This window comes from Salvelinus fontinalis, chromosome 20 (assembly GCF_029448725.1).
Source record: "Salvelinus fontinalis isolate EN_2023a chromosome 20, ASM2944872v1, whole genome shotgun sequence".
Lineage (NCBI taxonomy): Eukaryota > Metazoa > Chordata > Actinopteri > Salmoniformes > Salmonidae > Salvelinus > Salvelinus fontinalis.
In genome coordinates, this window is record NC_074684.1 from 3,666,863 (window position 1) to 3,687,780 (window position 20,918).

The 20,918-nt window shown below is 40.6% G+C and overlaps 1 protein-coding gene and 1 pseudogene across 4 annotated transcripts in view; one reads left to right on the forward strand and one right to left on the reverse strand.

Moving 5' to 3' along the window:
* LOC129817158 (metabotropic glutamate receptor 1-like) overlaps positions 1-387 on the reverse strand; it is a 63,143-nt gene extending 62,756 nt beyond the window's left edge. For 2 of the 4 annotated variants that reach the window (XM_055872129.1, XM_055872126.1), the window contains exon 1: positions 14-383. The gene's annotated coding sequence lies outside the window, so the exon portion shown is untranslated. Of the gene's footprint in view, positions 1-13 lie in introns of all 4 variants that reach the window. The other 2 variants (XM_055872130.1, XM_055872131.1) reach the window with 2 other exon arrangements.
* Positions 388-10,243: 9,856 nt separating this feature from the next.
* Positions 10,244-15,367, forward strand: LOC129817160 (F-box only protein 30-like; annotated as a pseudogene).
* The last annotated feature ends 5,551 nt before the right edge of the window (positions 15,368-20,918 follow it).

Here is a 20,918-nt window from a genome sequence, read left to right on the forward strand (position 1 = left end):
ACTTCTGACGTACCTGAATCTGCGAGACATATCGCGTGCCATGCTCCGTCTTCTGTGCCGCCTGGTCCTTGGCTGTGATAGTTGAGTTTGTATCGCTCGAGCGGACGTTTTTTTTTCTCTCCTCCAGCGACATCACGAGAACCCCCACCCCTCCTCGTCTTCTTCTCATTTCTCTCTCTGCCCTTTTGTTACCACATTTCAAAATCCGGGTCATAAAAGCTACAGTCTTAATAGCGCAAAAGTGTAGGCGTTTAAAACCCCACTACAGGTAACTTATTCTTAGTCGTGTCATTCTTCATGCGAGGGCTAATCAGCCTGAAACTGAGTGGTGCCGCATTGGAGAGTTAAGCAGTGCACAAGCCGCTTAGACAGCTGATATAGATGGTGTTTGTCTACAGAATTGTGACCCGGTCCATTACCCCATGCCTCAACTGGACCGTCTCACAGCAACAACACTCAGTGTGAGAATACATTGATTTATTTGTCAATGGTTGACCAGATAATGGAGGAATCATCAATCAAATGTTACTTTTCTTATTAAGGAATGAGAGTCCAACATTGTACTAGTCCTGGTCTACCCTAGCTAATCTATCTATAGGCCATATGTCTTCTGATCCAATATCTGACCTCTAAATTCGGATGGATGCCAGATATGCCGACAGACCTGTCTGACTTAAATCAAAATAGTGATCCTTTAACGAAGCACCTCGATGGTAGAAAACCCTATAGTTGAAGTTGAAGACCTTACTTGTAAGCCTAACGTAGAGGATGTAAATTGAGTTAATTGTCGAAGGTCAACAGTGTTAGTCTTCCAAATCGTGGAGAGGTGCTTTGTTAAGAGTTGGGTCATTTCTGTGCTATATTCTCCGTGCCATATTCTCTTCACCAAGAAATGGGTTTGTGCGACATATATCTAACAGCGTTAGGAAAAACAGGAAAAACGAAAAAGGAGCCCACAAGGCTAGAGAGGGCTGCGTTGCGTGGGCGCGCCGGGAGCCAGCAGCAGCAGGCGTTTAATAAGTAAACAACCGGCGAGCGCACTAGGACATATCTTCCTGACACGCGCCCTGTGGAGTGTGAACATGGAGAGCAAGCGTAATTATGTGTGTGTGTGTGTGTCTGAGAGAGTGATAGATAGATAGAATCGAGATGAACAAATCTCTCTCACACTCACACGTACACCATTACACACACACACCGTCACTTATTAGAAACGGATGTCATGCGCTGTTATCCTATATGTAGCTTACCTCTTTGATAGCCTGCTGAGAAGAGTCAACGGGATTTAAGAGATTGGAGGCTATAGAAGATGGTACCCGAGGGCCATGAGAAGCGTGACCATAGACCAGACAGAACCATCAGAAAACGCACAAAAATAACGTTATTAGTCACTATCACGCAGTCAGTGGTGGAAAAAGTACAACATTCTCATACTTGAGTAAAAGTAAAGATACCTTAATTAATAGAAAATGACTCAAGTAAAAGTCACCCAGTAAAATACTACTTGAGTAAAAGTCTAAAAGTATTTGATTTTAAATATACTTAAGTATTAAAAGTAAAAGTACATTTATAATTTAAAATTCATTATATTAAGCAAACCAGACGGCACAATTATTATATATATTTTTTAATTTACGGATAGCCAGGGTAAAGCTCCAACACTCAGACATAATCTAAAAACAAAGCATTTGTGTTTAGTGATTCCACCAAATGAGAAGCAGTAGGGATGACGAGGGATGTTCTCTTGATAAGTGTGCGAATTGAACCATTGTCTGTCCTGCTAAGCATTCATAATGTAACGAGTACTTTTGGGTGTCAGGGAAAATGTATGGAATAAAAAATACATCATATAATTAAGGAATGTAGTGAAATTAAAGTAGTCAAAAATATAAATAGTAAAGTAAAGTACAGATACCCCCCAAAAACGAATTAAGTAGTACTTTAAAGTATTTTTCGTAAGTACTTTACACCACTGCACAGAGTGACTGTCCCCCTCAACCATATCCCGTTAGCCTAACAGTCGAGACAGCATGAGTCACTTTAGATGAACCACAGAGAAATGTGGGCCTAGTATAACACCCCTCAATCAGAAATCAATTGACATGGTCTTGAATTCATTTTGTTTGATGGGAAAATACAGTGCCCCTTTACCTATTCCACATGTTTTTGTGTTACAGCCTGAATTCAAAATGGATTAAATATATTTTTTCTCTCACAAATCTGCACACACTACCCCACAATAACAAAGTGAAAACATGTTTTTAGACATTTTTGAAAATGTATTGAAAATGAAATACAGAAATACACTATATATACAAAAGTATGTGGACACCCCTTCAAATGAGTAGATTCGGCTATTTCAGCCACACCCGTTGCTGACAGGTGTATAAAATTGAGCACACAGCCATGCAATCTGCATAGACAAAAATTGGCAGTAGAATGGCCTTACTGAAGAGCTCAGTGACTTTCAATGTGTCTCATTTACATAAGTATTCATACCCCTTGGTCAATACATGTTAGAATCACCTTTGGCAGCGATTACAGCTGTGAGTCTTTCTGGGTAAGTCTCTAAAAGCTTTGCACACCTGGATTGTACAATATTTTCCCATTATCCTTTTAAAAAATGATTCAAGCTCTGTCAAGTTGGTTGTTGATCATTGCTAGACAACCATTTTCAGGTCTTGCAATAGATTTTCAAGCAGATTTAAATCAAAACTGTAACTCGGCCACTCATGAACATTAATTGTCTTCTTGGTAAGCAATTCCAGTGCAGATTTGGCCTTGTGTTTAAGGTTATTGTCCTGCTGAAAGGGGAAGTAATCTCCCAGTGTCTGGTGGAAACAGATTGAACCAGATTTTCCTCTAGGAATTTGCCTCTGCTTAGCTCCATTCTTTTTATTTGTTATCCTGAAAAACTCCCTGTTTACAAGCATACCCATAACATGATGCAGCCACCACTATGCTTGAAAATATGGAGAGTGGTACTCAGTAATGTGTTGTATTGAATTTGCTCCAAACAGGACAAAAAGTGAATTGCTTTGCTACATTTTTTTTGTTATACTTTAGTGCCTCGTTGCAAACAGGATGCATGTTTTGGAATATTTGTATTATATCCCTTCTTCCTTCTTTTCACTGTGTCAATGAGGTTAGTATTGTGGGTTAACTATAATGTTGCTGATCCATCCTCAGTTTTTTCCTATCACAGCCATTCAACTGAAATCCCTAAGCGGTTTCCGTCCTCTCTGACAACAAAGTTAGGAAGGACGCCTGTATCTTTGTAGTGACTGGGTTTATTGAAACACCATTCAAAGTGTAATTAATAACTTCATCATTCTCAAAAGGAATACTCAATGTCTGCATTTTTTTTACCCATCTACCAATAGGTGCCCTTCTTTGCGAGGCATTGGAAAACCTGCCTGATCTTTCTTGTTGAATCTGTGTTTGAAATTCACAGCTCGACTGAGGGACTTTACATATAATTGTATGTGTGGGGTACAGAGATGAGGTAGTCATTCAAAAATCATGTTAAACACTATTATTGCACACAGAGTGAGTCCATGCAACTTATTATGTGACTCGTTAATCACATTTCTACTCCTGAACTGATATAGGCTTACCATAACAAAGGGGTTGAATACTTATTGACTCAAGACATTTCCACTTCTTATTTTAAATTAATTTGTAAAAAAAAATCTAAAACCATAATCCACATTATGGGCTATTGTGTGTAGGCCAGTGACAAACAAGTCTAAATTTCATCCATTTTAAATTCAGGCTGTAACACAACAAAATGAGGAAAAAGTCAAGGCACAAAAACCCCTACTCTTATCCACAGATTCAAATTAGTTTCAGGCATCCTGAATTGGTCATGGCCAGATTTGACTCTTAGTAGCAGGTTAGGAGAATTTGAGCAGAAAGTTAGAATAATTAATATAGCAGGTTAGGAGAATTAGGTTAAGGTTTGATGTTCATTTGGCAAAAGCTGGATCCCTTTTATCCATGACCTCATGTGAAATGGACAATTTCAGCGCCAACAACAGCTACTTCAATATACTTCTTTTTGAAAGCAACAGACTGCCCTCTAGTGTTCGACAAATAACGTTCTAAACCTCTGAGAGCAGACTTGCTTATGACACAATTTCGCCCTCTTGTGGTTATATCAATACTATGCATGCCACTCTCTTGGCTAAGAGAGACTGACTGCATCACTTCTTGTTTTTGTAAGAAACATGAATGTGTTGGACTTACCAAACTCTTTGCATAGATAACTCATTACACAGCACTGACACACACCCTTACCACACCAGACATGCCACCAGGGGTCTTTTCACAGTCCACAGTTCCTGAACAAATTCAAGGAAACAGTATAACACAGTCATGATTGCACGGAACTCCCTTCCATCTCATATTGCGCAAGTGAACAGCAAACCTGCTATCAAAAAACAAATAAAGCAACACCTCATGGCAAAACGCCTCACCCCCATCCCATGTGACCTACTTGATGTGTGTAAAGTATGCACTGACATGCCTACACTATGTGCAACTGATAGATGAAGACACACGCATACTACATGTTAAGGTTTTTAAATGGATATAAATTGTAAATTACTTCCTCTGTAATGTATTTTTCGTTGTTTCGGACCCCAGTAAAACTAGCTGTCGCCATTGGCGTTGACTAATGGGGATCCTAATCAAATCAAAATAGCTTCAACCAGCCTTTGGCCTACACACACAGAAACTGACACAAAGTCATCATAGGTCTCACAATTTGACAGGTGTTTAGCCTAAATAATAAATGTCATGAAAATGTACACATTTTTAATGATAAAGAAAAACACCTAATCATCAAATAGGCTACAGTCAGATAGTTTCAGGCTTGCTATTCATTATGAAAAAGTACTCTGGGTCTATGTTTTGCCTCAACCAAGTTTACAAACTAGGCTAACTTTTAATAGGCTATTTTAATTTTTAGCCTACAGTGAAAAAATGTGGTTCTCGGTCGCCAATGAAGATGCCGACTGAGTGAGTCTACAACCCACGGGAGCATCCCACGCAGACCCCAGACAGATGCGACCCGGTCACCCGTATCCTTGGGCTTCTCTGTGCTTGATATGTTTGAGTTATGAGTCAGGTCCGCCCTGCGCTCCACAACACAAACAAACTTTTATGGAGACTAGACACTATGACACTGCCACCGCGGCTGCCCTAGGGTCGTAAGAGCTGATATTGATCCAGACTAACAGCGACATTTTGAGGGATAGGGAGGGAGGCGTCGTGGAGTAGGTGCTTGGGGGGACCTCAGTGTTTTTGGTTTTGAGTTCCTTTGAGGTTAAAGGATGACATAGTCCAGATACAGCTCCTATTATTAAGAACGGTCCCCCTGAAAATTACCCTATTATAGCTTACATGCGGTCTCTGCAACATAGGGGCAAATGTCCAAGGAAAATAGCTTAGACTGCCAACATCAAGTGAAGGAAACTGTGAAGTTATGTTGTCTTCTTGCCTTGCCTTCTTTTCTGTGGCCTGAAAAGGCTATTGTTTTATCCCTCTAAATAATTGATGTCACTATCTAGACCCGACTTGCGACAAACGGTCTGATCTCAAAACGAGTCATAGGCTATGTTGCCGTTTTATGTCCTGGTGTGCAGTGAAGGCCTATCAATAAATCGTTCACCTTTTTTGAGAGGACAGTCCTCCATGTTCAGCCTCGAGGACCATCCTTCATGTTTGGCCTGACGTCATTAGTGACAGTTGGAACTGGCTTTGAACAGGCGAGTCTACACCCATCCATCAATGTAACACTTGTTATTGTTTTCTGCAATGAGATTGATGGCCCATCCAAACTATTATGGAGAATTTATAGGGCACTAAAGAGGATACCTCATCACACGTCATGTGTGATGAGGAGAGATTTTCCAGTGAATTGAGATTTAGAAAATGTCATTTTATTGAATAGGTCCTACTTCAATCAATGATGCAACATGACTTTATTTAGACCACACGGTAAACCAGGCACGTGCACAGATAGCGATCTACCTGTGCCCGAGCACCTGCCCCTTTGCCCTCCCAGTCGATAGGCTTTACTTGATAATGATCATCCAGTATTGATTATTGGCATTATTTAAAAAATGTTGTGCAGTTCTGTCTCCTTACCTCACTGGAGTCCGTGACATGAAGGTCTACTGAGGATATCTTTGACACAACATTCAACTCCTCCTCCTTAATTTCCTCATGTTTTTTAAGCACCACTTCAAATATCCCCTCTCGCTTCACAACAGACTCCGATGGCATAGAAACTGCCAGGGATGACCAAGGCAGCACCAGTTTGACATCAGATTCCTCCTGTAAATCAATAGATCAAAAACATGTACTGATACAGCCATGACTTTAAAATGATTATTTATGTTTTGGCGGAAATTAAGCATCAGTTTTTAGGGAACTTAAGAAAGAAACTTGCTTTACTGCCTTCTTGTCATGGTCTCGGACACACAATTTTGGGTTGTTCTTCCGTTGGCCCGTCATCACAGGGTCCAGCAGCACTGACCTCAGGCCTCATCTCTTCCCCCCCACACCACATTGACCCAGCCATGACATGTGGGTCAAATTGAAAGATACCTGTCCTCCTGAACCCATCCTTTACAGTCCTCTCAGTCTCAAAAGCGTCATACGTCTGCTTCAACACTGTGGCAACCATGTGCCTATGAACAAAAACCATATAATGTGAAATGCATTACTGGAAAAGTGTCTTGAAGGGCCTAAAGGACTCCATGGTTAGTGGCTGCTGGAAAGGGGGAAAGTCAGGTGGCAGGTAGATACAGAACAATATGACTGTCTCTGTAAGCTTCATTGATAATATCAGAGTCAAGCAGGTCTGTCTTTCCTTTGAGAATCAGCACAAGCGGAAGGTCCTTCACAGCAAAGCAAAAATAAATCTTATACCACCCTTTAAAATCTTTTTGTCCATATTCCCATTTTCTGATACGCAGTGGAAAAATTAATCAGGGTAAGCTGTGTCAAACAACTTTGGGCCGACCGTTTGAAGACGGTGCTGGGTGGTATTGTATCTGTTGTGCCGATGTAGCAGGCCATCAGTGAAAATATTCCCTGGTCTGCTTGATATCTGCCCATCTGAAGACAACATACTTCACAGCTATAGATCTGTCTGGGTTTTAGCTTTAAAATTGTAGGAGTCTAGGGTGACATCCAGGAGTTTAAAGTACCCACAATAGCTAGGTCAACTTCTGTACAGAGATTTGACTTTGGAAGGTCTGCGATTGTGGTGCTGGCTTTGCTGAATAGGCTAGAGCTACCTAGCTAACGTTCATTGTAAAGACTGCATTCATAGGTTTAGAGCTAGCCTTTCTTTTTTCTAAAACCTGTTTATAAAAAAAAATCATTTTTTTAGATTGGTGGATAAGTTACATCTCATTATTTTAATACATTTTGGAATATTCGATGATAGTTGTTGACATCAACCGCCTGAATTTATTGGAGAGATGTTATGTTACTAGCTTCATGTCATGAAATATGCATAGCCATCTCGAGGCAACTGATATAAAATGTATTTTCACAAAGTTGCCGGGATGTCACGTGTTCTACTTATATCAGTAAACTCGCAGCAAGTAAAGCATTACACAACTTCTATTCGAAATAAATAGTAAATAAGCCATTACATTTAAAAAAATGACCACATTTCGACACTCTTATTAACCTTCATACAAAAACTCCTTGTTAGGTGAGCGAAAGAAACGAAACAACCCCACCTGCTGGAGAAGACATATTTTTGGTTGAGTTTGGCCTCTCGCTTCGCCTCTTCCAACGTTATTTATAATAGGTTATATGGGGAAATTCGGACCTCTCTGAAGTGAAAATAGATGGCCCTCCTTTCAGTAATATACATTTTACCTAAACCCTCCCTGAAAAAAAAACAAGTGACCTCTCCTATACCCAAAATTATAATTAAAACTAAGTGGATATCAGAGAACATGTCTACCATTTAACCTCACTACTTGGACAGACCAGAGCCTTAGATATGCAGTTTTAGAAACTGTTCTTCGTCCAGTAAGCATTAGATAGCAAAGCAGGAATTTTGATATCGCACAGGGCGGCGGACCCTTATTTTATAGTAAAAGCATTACATGACTCTATAATCGTATTTGCAGGTCCAAGAAAAAAATTGCATTTCATAAAAATGTCATGCAATTCTACGTAATTTTACATATTAGCGGAATATTTTTTTAATTCCAGACAAATTACCAAAATGACAGGCTAAGAATGGCCCGAGAGATAGCCCTATGTGTTCGTCTCATCCTATTTCTCCAATGCCAAATCCGTGTGTCTTCTTTGCAAACGAAACTGTCCCTGTTTGCAAATCATTTAATCTGAGACGTCATTAGGGATCTGAGCATGGTTCTTTGAAAAGTTAGGACTACATTTCCACCCCAGACAGCGTATTCCTACCGACACATAACAATTTAAGTTTCAACTGCTGCCTATTCTTCATCCGTGGTTTAATCCAGCGAGAGGTCAAGTGTTTCCCTAAAAACTGTCTGCGTTGTTTTGTATTGTACAGAAAGTGAATATCTTAATCAATTGATAGTAACATAATTATATTACTTCCCAAGCAAAGTCAGCCTCTGAATGACAAAGAAAAGAAACAATGATGTTCCCATATGCATCAGATTATTTTCCTGGTATTTTTCAGCTTGTTTCTATCATAAAGAGGCGTGGACCAAAGCGCTGTTATAGATCACTTTATATTATCGGATCCGTTTTATTTTCTTCAGAATCTTATTAAGCTAACAATGGGTAGGCATGTGCTTTTTGTAATTTTCTTTACTAAAAGGTAGGCCTATGGCATACCATCTCAACTCAAGTATTGGTTTTAATTTAAACAGCCCTTCATTGACATGGAGGATATAGCAGCCGATAGCCTAATTTTGTCTGTCAAACTGGTAGAGCTACCTCTTATTTATTAAATAGGAAGAAATAGGCTCCAACAAAAAGCCATCAATAACGTTGATTAATACATCATGGACAAGAAACATATTGTTTTTAACAAAATCAATTATAGTAGTAGCAAGCTATCAAAGTTGACCTCCGGTCCTCCGTCTCATCTTCGCGCTCCCCTTCTCAAACTACACAGAACATAGGCTATAGGTTAGTCCGCACACAATATATTTCATTTATTGCACTAGGCCTAATCAAAAATAATTATTGGAAAAAACTTTGATTCTCTTCCTGAACTGCACTACACAGCACAGCCATTGGTTAAGCAGCACACAACATGTTTATGATCAGCAAGAGCAGAGCAGGTGAGAGCTCAGGGTTGGAATATCCATTGCAGTGTTTAATGCAGCCTAATTTTATTCACACAATCCCAGCAGCTACTTTAGAAATATAACTTTGCTTTGTGCTTCTCAGATCATGTACTTCGTAGTATTCTGATTGAGACCACAATAAATAGCTTATACTGATATTGATATTGCTTGCCCAGCTGCTTGACCAGCGGAGAATCAGAGATGAGGAGCTGCATCGGGCACACGAATATATAGCCTAATAAGCAACTCATTCTAAAACACAGAGAAATATTGAAATGTCATCAACTACAAATTACATTACCCTCCCCTGGACTACTTAAAAACAATTATAATAATACTAAACCCTCCCCTTGACTGATATTGAAAAAGCATGACCCTCGTCCATTTTCCTCCCGGTAACCATTCTGTAAATATCGATCCGCCCCTTACATTGCAATGAGCCATGCCTGTTCCCGAATCGGATGTTGACGATTTTATCATTACGTAACTGCTGCATGATGACAATATCAACTAGCGTCCCAGCTAAACGATACAAGTTCCTCATTTGAAGATGCTAATTACGAATCGCATTCCTACCTAGCTAATATCAAAACGTGTTATGGACATACGGCATACGACTACTTCGCTGTGAAATAGTTGAAGGAAAACTTCTCAGGCCAAACGTCAAGAAAAAGGGAAAAGAACCGCGACCCACATGACAATCATTGTCCAATTGGCACTCACATCTCTCTTTGAGGTTTCCACTAGTTACCACAGTCACAGCGTGAAAATGGGCTATTTCGTAACATGCATGTAAACGAAAATAGACTTTGTGGCTGTGATAACTAGTGCCGAGCTGTAATCATTAGTTAGTTTCTATTGGACAAATTCAGGTAGGTCCCTCCCTGTTTCGTTCCATTTGCTTCAGTTTAAGAAACGTTTTGCATCAAAATTAACGTGATGAATATGCCCCTGCTATCAGTTTAGAAGGCGCCGCAGCAGACACACAAGGCAAAGGGAGGTTGATTGAAAGACAAGAGAAAAAGTGTGTAGAAAAAAGTAGTTTATATCCAGCTGTAACACTGTAAGATAAACGGGAAAGTAGCTATGTTTCTATAGTCGTGGAGTTTGAACAACTGGGTCACATCAACTCCACGGTACTGTAGTAGGTAACGTTAACCAAGAATATACGTTTCTTGTTGAGTTGTTCATGGGACATAGTTACTGCGACACGGCCTTCTTGCTAGGTGTTGTCTACAATGAATCTCAACATCAGCATGGCCAGTCTAGGAAACCAGTCCCTCAGATAGTTTTCCTTCATTCGTTAGGTTTGCTTTGGATTGATCAAGCGGAATCTTGCTAACTTGCTAGCTAGGTTCAGCTTGTTTTCCTTTGTTGACAAATCTGGCGAACTAGCGGCTAACTTATGCTAAGTAGTGTAGTATCTGGGATCTACATCTGTTTATATTAGTTACTATGCTGTTACTAAGCAGTGATGTAATACGACAGTGTTACGTTACTACAACTAATAGGAAATGTACATGCCCACTAGTGTGCCCGGGGAACTGTTGAGCACGAGAGGTTTTGACTAAACGAAATCTAACTGTACTCCCGTCTCCTGCTTGGTCGTTTCTCCACAACACAAATATTACAAGTAGCTATCCAGTTGGCCAGTCAAGTTGTTATTATGCTTTTTATTTGGTGTTACAATGACTCGACATAGCTAAACTAGCTCGCTCTTTAGCTTACGTATCGAACTGAGCAAGACAGACCACTTTCCTATCCAAATTATTATTTGATATAATGTTGCTACTTGCATGATTCTGACAGTGAATTGCTGCATTTTGGTACATTTTCACCCAATTTACTTGTGTAGAAAAAAGCTAATGATTCCATTTAGATACTTATTGTATTGTCTGCATCAATTATAAAATTAGGTCCTGTGTATTTTCTCTTTTTCCCTCACAGAGATGCTGACTCTCCCGGTCCCACCACCACTCCCAGCTCCACCTTACAAACCTCTAAATACTCCAATCCCCGCCCTCTTAAAGATGGAGCAGCAACATATTCACTGTGTGACCTGCCTGAGTCAGAGGTGGATCACCAGGCCAGAACCCGGTGTCTCCTGTCACCTGCCCCCTAGTCTGTGGGGCCATTTCCCACTCCTACAAAGGGCCCGAGCAGCTCCTCCTCTGTCCCCTGGAGAGAGTGCCCTGCCTGAACAGGGGTTTTGGCTTCCCCGACACACTAGTGCAGACCCGGATGCCTGCGCACCATGTAGTGGAACAGGTGGGCTATCAGCTGCCTGGATTACACATCATACGAGAGCTTGAGCTGGGGGGTGGAGGAGACAGAGCAGCTGGACTTGGCGCTGGCCCTGCAGGACCAGTACACGCTGGTCAAGTCCCTCAAGGTGGTCCCAATAGCACCCATGGTCGAGAGAAAGCCACCTGTTTTCGCCGTAGAGAGCGCAAGTGAGAAGGACACTGCGTTGACAACGCATTCACCACCCTTGATGAAACAGTCACCACCACTATTGATGACAGTCACCACCACCACTATTGACGACAGTCACCACCACCACCACTATTGACGACACAGTCACCACCACCACTATTGACGACACAGTCACCACCACCACTATTGACGACACAGTCACCACCACCACTATTGACGACACAGTCACCACCACCACTATTGACGACACAGTCACCACCACCACTATTGACGTCCCAGTCACCGCCACTGAGCTTAGCGAAGGATAAAATTCATAATGGAATAAATGGTTTGAACGAGGAGTGGTATAGCAAGCTGTACACGGTGGAGACGGCGCGGAGCCTTGCCGCAGCGTTGGACGTCCTCAGCACAGAGCAATGCATCAACATCAACAGCATTGACTGGAACGATGAGCTGCTGCTTCATAACAGGCTGAAGATTTGGATGTGAAGGAGTGCTACAGTCAGCTTATCAGCTCCACCGGGCTACGGTCCAGCTGAGGAGGATCCTGGTCACAGCCCAAGCCGGGCTGGTCGTTCATTCTATCCGTTCGGTTGCCAGAGACGCGAGCCAGTCATTAAGTCTTTTTGTTCTGTATCTATGGACGCGAACCAGTTGTTAATTCTAAATGTCCCATTACCTTACTGGCTGTCAACGTTCTTGTCCCTTGCTAGCTAGCCAACTACAGCTAATTTACAGTCATGTCGAAAAGTATAGCCAGAATAACAATAATGTAGCTGCATTTGTTTAACCTCTCTTGGGTACGTGAGACGTTAGCGTCCCACCTCTTCAACAGCCAGTGAAACTGCTGGGCGCCAAATTCAAGTACAGAAATACTCATTATAAAAATTCAGAAAACAAAACATATTTTACATAGGTTTAAAGATTAACTTCTTGTGAATCCAACCATGGTGTCAGATTTTAAAAAATGCTTTACGGCGAAAGCATACCTTACGATTATTTGAGAACAAAGCCCAATAGACAAATCATTATAAACAGTAACCAGCTAAGTAGAACAGTTACACAAGTCAGAAATAGAGATAAAATTAATCCTTTACCTTTGATGATCTTCATATGGTTGCACTCAGCAGACATTCATTTACTCAATAAATGTTCCTTTTGTTCGATAAAGTCTCTTTATATTCAAAAACCTCAGTTTTGTTCGCGCGTTTTCTTCAGTAATCCACAGGCTCAAACACAGTCAAAACAGGAAGACAAAAAATCCAAATTGTATCCGTGAAGTTCATAGAAACATGTCAAACGATGTTTATATTCAATCCTCAGGTTTTTAGCCTAAATAATCGATAAAATTTCAACCGGACAATAACATCGTCAATTTAAAAGGTAAACAAGAAACGCACTCTCTCGGTCTCGCGCATGAAAAAGCTCTGTGACTTTTTAGGGTCCACTCATTCAGACTGCTCTTACTTCCTAATTTTTCAGAATACAAGCCTGAAACAATTTCTAAAGACTTTTGACATCTAGTGGAAGGCATAGAAACTGCAATTTGAGTCCTAAGTCAATGTAATGGCATTGAATAGAAAACTACAAAACCAAATGTTTGGATTTTTCTCAGGTTTTCGCCTGCCAAATCAGTTCTTTTATACTAACAGACACTATTTTAACAGTTTTGGAAACTTTAGAGTGTTTTCTATCCAAATCTACCAGTTATATGCATATCATATATTCTGGGCTGAGAAGCAGGCAGTTTAATTTGGGCATGCATTTCATCCAAAATTCTGAATGCTGCCCCCTACCCTAGAGAATTAAGCTGTTTTCTAGTGACATTTACATGGATACAGCCCAGAACAATTAGCTAATGAGGCGCGATTTCACCTGGCATAGAAAATGTGCTCTTGAGTTGTTCAGAGGAGCTAGCCAACAACACAACTTACACAATAACTTGAACCTGAAGCTGGAAAGACTAGCTGCACTTGGTCTCGTTTTACCTGTTTCTTATTGATATGTCTGTATATATCCATTAAAAATGATGCTGATTCATGATTTTGACTGGCTGAGAAAAGCTGCCTGCCTGTCTCTCATCCCGGACTTCCGACACGTTCATTACTATGCGACAGCTGGCGATCGAATTTGAATATTGAAACAATGTTGCAAATGTCGGAGAGACAGATAGCAATGTTTATACAAATCTCTGCTGTTGAAAACTAAATGTTAGTTTAAAAGAAATGTGAGAATCTCTAGATGCTTTTTATAGTGGAGATCAAGTTTATAAATTGCCTGGCTAGGCTGATGAGACAGTGGATTGCGCAGTCAGGTGGTAACGTGTGGAATAGACCCCGGCTGGAATGCGGTTTTAACCAATCATCATTCAGGATTAGACCCACCCGTTGTATCAAACTATATTTACAACCCTCATCTGAGGATTTACATTCCCAGTCTGATTTTAAAGTGCCTCTGCCACCATATAGGCCTTTCTTATTGTATGTACAATAGCACTGATGTTGATTCCCTTACCCTATACCCCTTTAAATGTTAACTAGACTGGATTGAACTTTCCTGCCTTACTAATGCTTTCTTACCTGTTCTGTTCGGGCAGGTGTGGAGATTCAGCACTGCCTTTAGCCCCGTTAGTGAGTGGCGGTTCGGCGAAGTCTCCAGTATGTCTGACCATCTGAGGAAGTGCCACTACAACACAGTTGAGCACAAGTTGGTTGGCCGTTCCACTGCCGTCCATGTCCACAGCCGGAGACTTATCCCTCCTCTCCGTCTTGAAACTCCAGGAGCAACACATAACCTTACCAGTACCTAACCTCTGTTAGCTACACTGTCTCATTTAATTCAGGTTTTGATGTTACATTCATTTTTTTTATTGGAAAAGACTCCTGTGTTATATTGAGGTTGAAGGATAAGATCCTTTAATGTATGACACGGTTCCAGTGGCGGTAAAATTTGACCTTTTATTTAACTAGGCAAGTCAGTTAAGAACAAATTCTTATTTTCATGGACGCCTAGGAACAGTGGGTTAACTAACTGCCTTGTTCAGAACGACAGATTTTTACCTTGTCAGCTCGGGGATTCGAGCATGCAACCTTTCGGTTACTAGTTTAACACTCTAACCACTAGGCTACCTGCCGTGTCAATCGAAGGTACTGTTTAACCGTTTGTCTCGCATGGTTTGGTGTTTAAATCGTGCCTCTATTTTGGTAACGTGTTTGGCTTGGAGAGAGAAACATGCAATAGTTGCAGTTTTATTTAGTACTTTTCTGTGAGATACTGACCATACAGAGAAAGAAATACATATTTTCTGTTTGTCTTGTTTTTCTACTCATAGCCATGGGATGAACAAGTTGTTTGCCATATCACACTATTTTTTTCATAAGAGTTATGCTAGCACTTTAATTTTGCACTCTTAAACCCATTTTCAATTTACCGAAATCATCCTCCATGAAATGAATCTGAAGGACAGTCTGCTCTCTGTGTGGGTTGGACCAGAAAGGGACCACAACACACAAACTAAAACAAAGGGAGAGAAGTCACACAAAGTCCCAAATGGACATACCCCAACAATGCATGTGATTCTGTTGCCATTTAATAAAATGGCTTCATGATTTTCCTTGTGCTCTTTTTATTCTTTATGGTTGTTTTTCTATCATCACCATGAAGCTTCAGTGAATCAGACAAGCTGTTTGAGGTGATTTATTTGATCATTAAAAGCACATTCGAAGATGCTCAATCAGGAGACAAATGTTAGTTCAGTCATTAACATGGCCAATGAGATCACATAAGACATTGTGGCAAGGTAACTGTTGCCAGCAGCATACCAATCTGCATCCCACTGCTGGCTTACGTCTGAAGGTAAGCAGGGTTGATCCTGGATGGGAGAGCAGGTGCTGCAGGAAGTGGTGGAGAGCCAGTAGGAGGCACTCTTTCCTCTGGTTTAAAAAATAAATAAATCCCTGGGACATTGCCCTGTTGTTGGTTGCTGTCTTTTGAATGGGATGTTAAATGGGTGTCCTGACTCTGTGGTCATTAAACATCACATGACACTTATTGTCAGAGTATTGGTGTCCTGGCTAAATTCCAAGTCTGGCCCTCATACCATCATGGCCACCTAATCATCCCCAGCTTCCAGTTGGTGCATTCTTCTCTGTAACTGTTCTGCAGGTTGTTGATGGAAATTAGAATCTGTTTTCAGTCAATTTACTAGGTTAAATAAATACAAAAATGATATCCTCCAACTCTCCAAAGGTTCAGTTACACTTTCACTTGAATGCTCATAATTACATCCTGTACTACTTGAATGCTCAATCATATAGTAACATGAACAGGCTCACATGGATTGACAATTCTCCATCTCGGCCTTGTTCAGGTAATTTAAGGGTAGTGTAAAGGGCCCTCCACACCAAGGACAATAACTATAACGAGAATTTTTTGTTGTTATAATTCAAGTGGACAGGAGGATTAACACTACAACGTTAACTACAATAGAGTGAAACACGATAGCTCTCGTTATCGTTTGGATCACTTTCAGAGACATTTTTTCCTCGATAAAACATTGAAAACCAATCAAAAACGGGTTTTATTGACACGTTCTTGATTCTAGGTGCGCGAAGCTGATCATGAGGGGAGAAAGCAGAGCGCAAATTAAACAAAAAAAAAATTAACAAAATACCTAGAGTTTTTTTAATTTAACCTTTATTTGAACCTTTATTTAAACCTTTATTTAAACCTTTATTTGAACCTTTATTTGAACCTTTATTTAAACCTTTATTTAAACTAGGCAAGTCAGTTAAGAACACATTTTTATTTTCAATGTGGGGGGAAGTGAAAGTGTGGGGATGGGGGCAAAAGTGGGGATGGGGGCTGGAATTCAAAATCAAAATAAATTCAATAAAAATATAGGACAAAATACACATGACAAGAGAGACAACACAACACTACAGACAACATAGCATGGAAGCAGAACATAACTACACAGCATGGTAGCAACACAACATGACAACAACATGGTAGAATCACAACATGGCAGCAGCACAGCATGGTAGCAGCACAACACAGGGTACAAACATTGTTGGGCACAGACAACAGCACAAAGAACAAGAAGGTAGAGACCACAATACATCATGCAAAGCAGCCACAACTGTCAGTAAGAATGTCCATGATTGAGTCTTTGAATGAAGAGATTGAGCTAAAACTGTCCAGCTTGAGTTTGTTGCAGCTCCTTCCAGTCGCTAGCTGCAGCGAACTGAAAAGACGAGCGACCCAGGGATGTGTGCGCTTTAGGGACTACATAAGTACATACATAAGTATGAATACATAAGTATTCAGACCCTTTGCTATGAGACTCAAAATTGAGCTCAGGTGCATCCTGTTTCCATTGCTCATCCTTGAGATGTTTCTACAACGTGATTGGAGTCAACCTGTGGTAAATTCAATTGATTAGACATAATTTGGAAAGAAACACACCTGTCTATATAAGTTGACAGCGCATCTCAGAACAAAAACCAAGACATGAGGTCGAAGGAATTGTCTGCAGAGCTCTGAGACAGGATTGTATTGAGGCACAGATCTGGGGAAGGCTACAAAAACATTTCTGCAGCATTGAAGGTCCCCAACAACACAGTGGCCTCCATCATTCTTAAATGAAAGACGTTTGGAACCACCAAGACACTTCCTAGAGCTGGCCACCCGGCCAAACTGAGCAATTCGGGGGGAGAAAGGCCTTGGTCAGGGAGGTGACCAAGAACCTGAAGGTCACTCTGACAGAGCTCCACAGATCCTCTGTGGAGATGGGAGAAACTTCCAGAAGGACAACCATCTCTGCAGTACTCCACCAATCTGGTCTTTATGCTAGAGTGGGCAGACAGAAGCCACTCCTCAGTAAAAGGCACACGACAGCCCGCTTGGAGTTTGCCAAAAGCCACCTAAAGACTCTCAGACCATGAGAAACAAGATTCTCTGATCTGATGAATCCAAGATTCAACTATTTGGTGTGAATGCCACGCGTCATGTCTGGAGGAAACCTTCCCTACGTGAAGCATGGTGGTGGCAGCAGCATCATGCTGTGGGGTTGTTTTTCAGCGTCAGGGACTGGGAGACTAGTCAGGATCAAGGTAAAGATGAACGGAGCAAAGTACAGAGAGATCCTTGATAGAAAACTGCTCCAGAGCGCTCAGGACCTCAGACTGGGGCGAAGGTTAATCTTACAACAAGACAACAACCCAAGCACACAGCCAAGACAACGCAGGAGTGGATTTGGAACAAGTCTCTGAATGTCCTTGAGTGGCCCATCCAGAGCCCAGACTTAAACCGATCGAACATCTCTGGAGAGATCTGAAAATAGCTGTGCAGCGATAGCTGGCAGAGTTTAAGAGGATCTGCAGAGAAGAATGGGAGAAACTGCCCAAATACAGGTGTGCGAAAATTGTAGCATCATAGCCACGAAGACTTGAAGCTGTAAATGGCAACAAAGGTGCTTCAACAAGGTACTAAGTAAAAGGTCTGAATACTTATGTTAATATGATATTTCAGTTTTTTATTTTTATTACATAAAAAATTGTTTTTGCTTTGTCATTAAGGGGTATTGTTTGTAGATTGATGAGGGAAAAAACTATTTAATCCATTTTAGAATAAGGCTGTAACGTAACAAAATGTGAGGAGCGTCAAGGGGTCTGAATACTTTCTGAATGCACTGTACATGTGAACTCCTCCTTTTCTTTCCTAGATTCCTTTCCTATTTTCTTCACTCCCTTCCCTTTCTTAGCTCAATTTATTGTATTTCTTTCCTAGCTTCCTGTCCTCCTTTCCTAGCTTCCTTTCATGCAGAAAAAAAAAATCCCATGTCAGTCCGCTAATACAGGACTAGTAAAGGCCCCGTGCACTACTTTTGTGAAAAAATTGAAACTAAATGCACTTGAGTGTTTACCAGCATTTGTAATTTACGTCTGTTAACTATCTGTAAAAAACGGTTAATCTGATAATACCTGTGGAATATAAAAATACTTGCTTGATATATGTTTTCCAGTTTCTTGAAATACTTTGCAAATGCAACTTATTTCTATGTGAAAATTTGGATGTGGCTGTTTTGTGTCTTTGCCCATAACTTTGTACCTTTGGTGTAAATGTTTGGGGACAGGGTTTTGTTCGTTCTGGAATCCATTAGAATGACAATCGCAGAGAAAGGGCAACAACTCTTACAATTCCAGCTATTGAATCCTACAAGAAACTATTCTTAATTATACAACTACATTTTTTCCAAACCATAGATGCAGAATTGTTTTATTTAACTAGGCAAGTCAGTTCAGAACAAATTCTTATTTACAATGACAGCCAACCCCGACCAAACCCTCCCCTAAACCAGAAAATGCTGGGCCAATTGTGCACCGCCCTATGGGACTCACATTCACAGCCAGTAGTGATAAAGCCCAGGATCGAATCCAGGTCTGTAGTGACTCCTCTAGCACTGTGATGCAGTGCCTTAGACCGCTGCGCCACTCAGGACACCTGTTCTACAGCCTCCTACTGTCAATCTGCTAATATGAGTAAAAAGACCCAGTGCACTATTTATGGGAAAAAATATATAAAAGAAAAAAAAATATTTCTTTAACTGAGATTTTTCAGGGGTTGCTGCAGCACCCTCAGGGTTTCCGTTAGGAAAATATGGCGCTGTACAACGTGACCGGTTGGGAGTAGGCCCTAATTGTATTCTAACCAATACCCAAATGGAGATTCAGTGAAAATAAAAATTGCATTGATTTATCAAGACCAGCCCCCATGCTTGTCTCAGAGCAGCGCGAAACGGTGATGAAATAAATTGCTTCAAATCCTATTGCTTTTGTCTTCAATATGCTTTAAATGCCACAAATAATTGAACACACACAATTCTTAAAACTCTGAGAAGGGTAATAGGAGGTGATCTGCACTGCATATTAAACTAACATTCTTATTCTCTCTCTCTCTCTCTCTCTCTCTCTCTCTCTCTCTCTCTCTCTCTCTCAATTCAATTCAATTCAATTGACTTTATTGACATGGCAAGTTTATATTACTTACATTGTCAAAGTATACATATCGAAAAATCAAAATCAAATATATATGTATATATATACAAAATATATATATATATTTATATATAAATAAATGGTGGGACCAACAGCAATAATAATAGTAGTAGTGGACATGGGATTACCATTAACAACAACTACAACAACAATATTAATCAGATCAACAACACATTAAAGCAATGGTAGTAGATCAGTCTCAACATGACTGAGAAGACACATGACCTGGTATGAAAGACAAAGCAAAACTAAGCTAAATGGGAAATATTATCAACATTACTTTGCACTTTTCACTGGCTGTCCCTCAGGTTGTGGCAGGAGGACACATATTTGGCTGCCAAAACTGCACATTTAGGCTTTTCACCCAATAAATATTAGATTTTTTCTTCATCCTTTATAGTTTCAAAATCTTTGTATTGAATTATAATTTTGGGAAAGAAATATGCTCTTAGGTCTGAGTATTTGTCACAGTGTAATAGGAAATGCAGCTCTGTCTCTACCTCTCCCCTGGAGCAGAGTGAGCACAGCCTGTCCTCTCTGGGCAGCCAGGTTTGTCTGTGACGACTGGTCTCTATAGCCAGACTGTGCTCACTGAGTCTGTACCTAGTCAATGTTTTCCTCAGTTTTCTATCAGTCACAGTGGTCAGATAGTCTGCCACCATGTACTGTCTGTTTAGAGCCAAATAGCATTGAAGTTTACTTAGATTTTTTGTGGTGTCTTTCCAATAGGTGATATATTTCTCTTTTTGTTTTGTGATGATTTGGTTGGGCTAGATTTTCTGAGGGCTGTCCTGAGACTCTATGGGGTTGGTTTGGGTTGGTGAACTGAGCCTCAGAACCAGCTGGCTGAGGGGACTCTTTTCTTGTTTCATCTCTTGACATTGTAGAGCTGTGTGATGGAATGTTTTGTGGTCACTTCTCTCTCTCTCTCGCTCTCTCTCTCTCTCTCTCTCTCTCTCTCTCTAATGCTTTAATATTTAATCATTTCTGCCCGCCAATTTCATATATCATTATATAAAATATGCCCATGTGCATTTCTGCCCACCCACTGGGGAGCCAGGCCCAGCCAATCATAATGAGTTTTTCCCCACAAAAGGGCTTTATT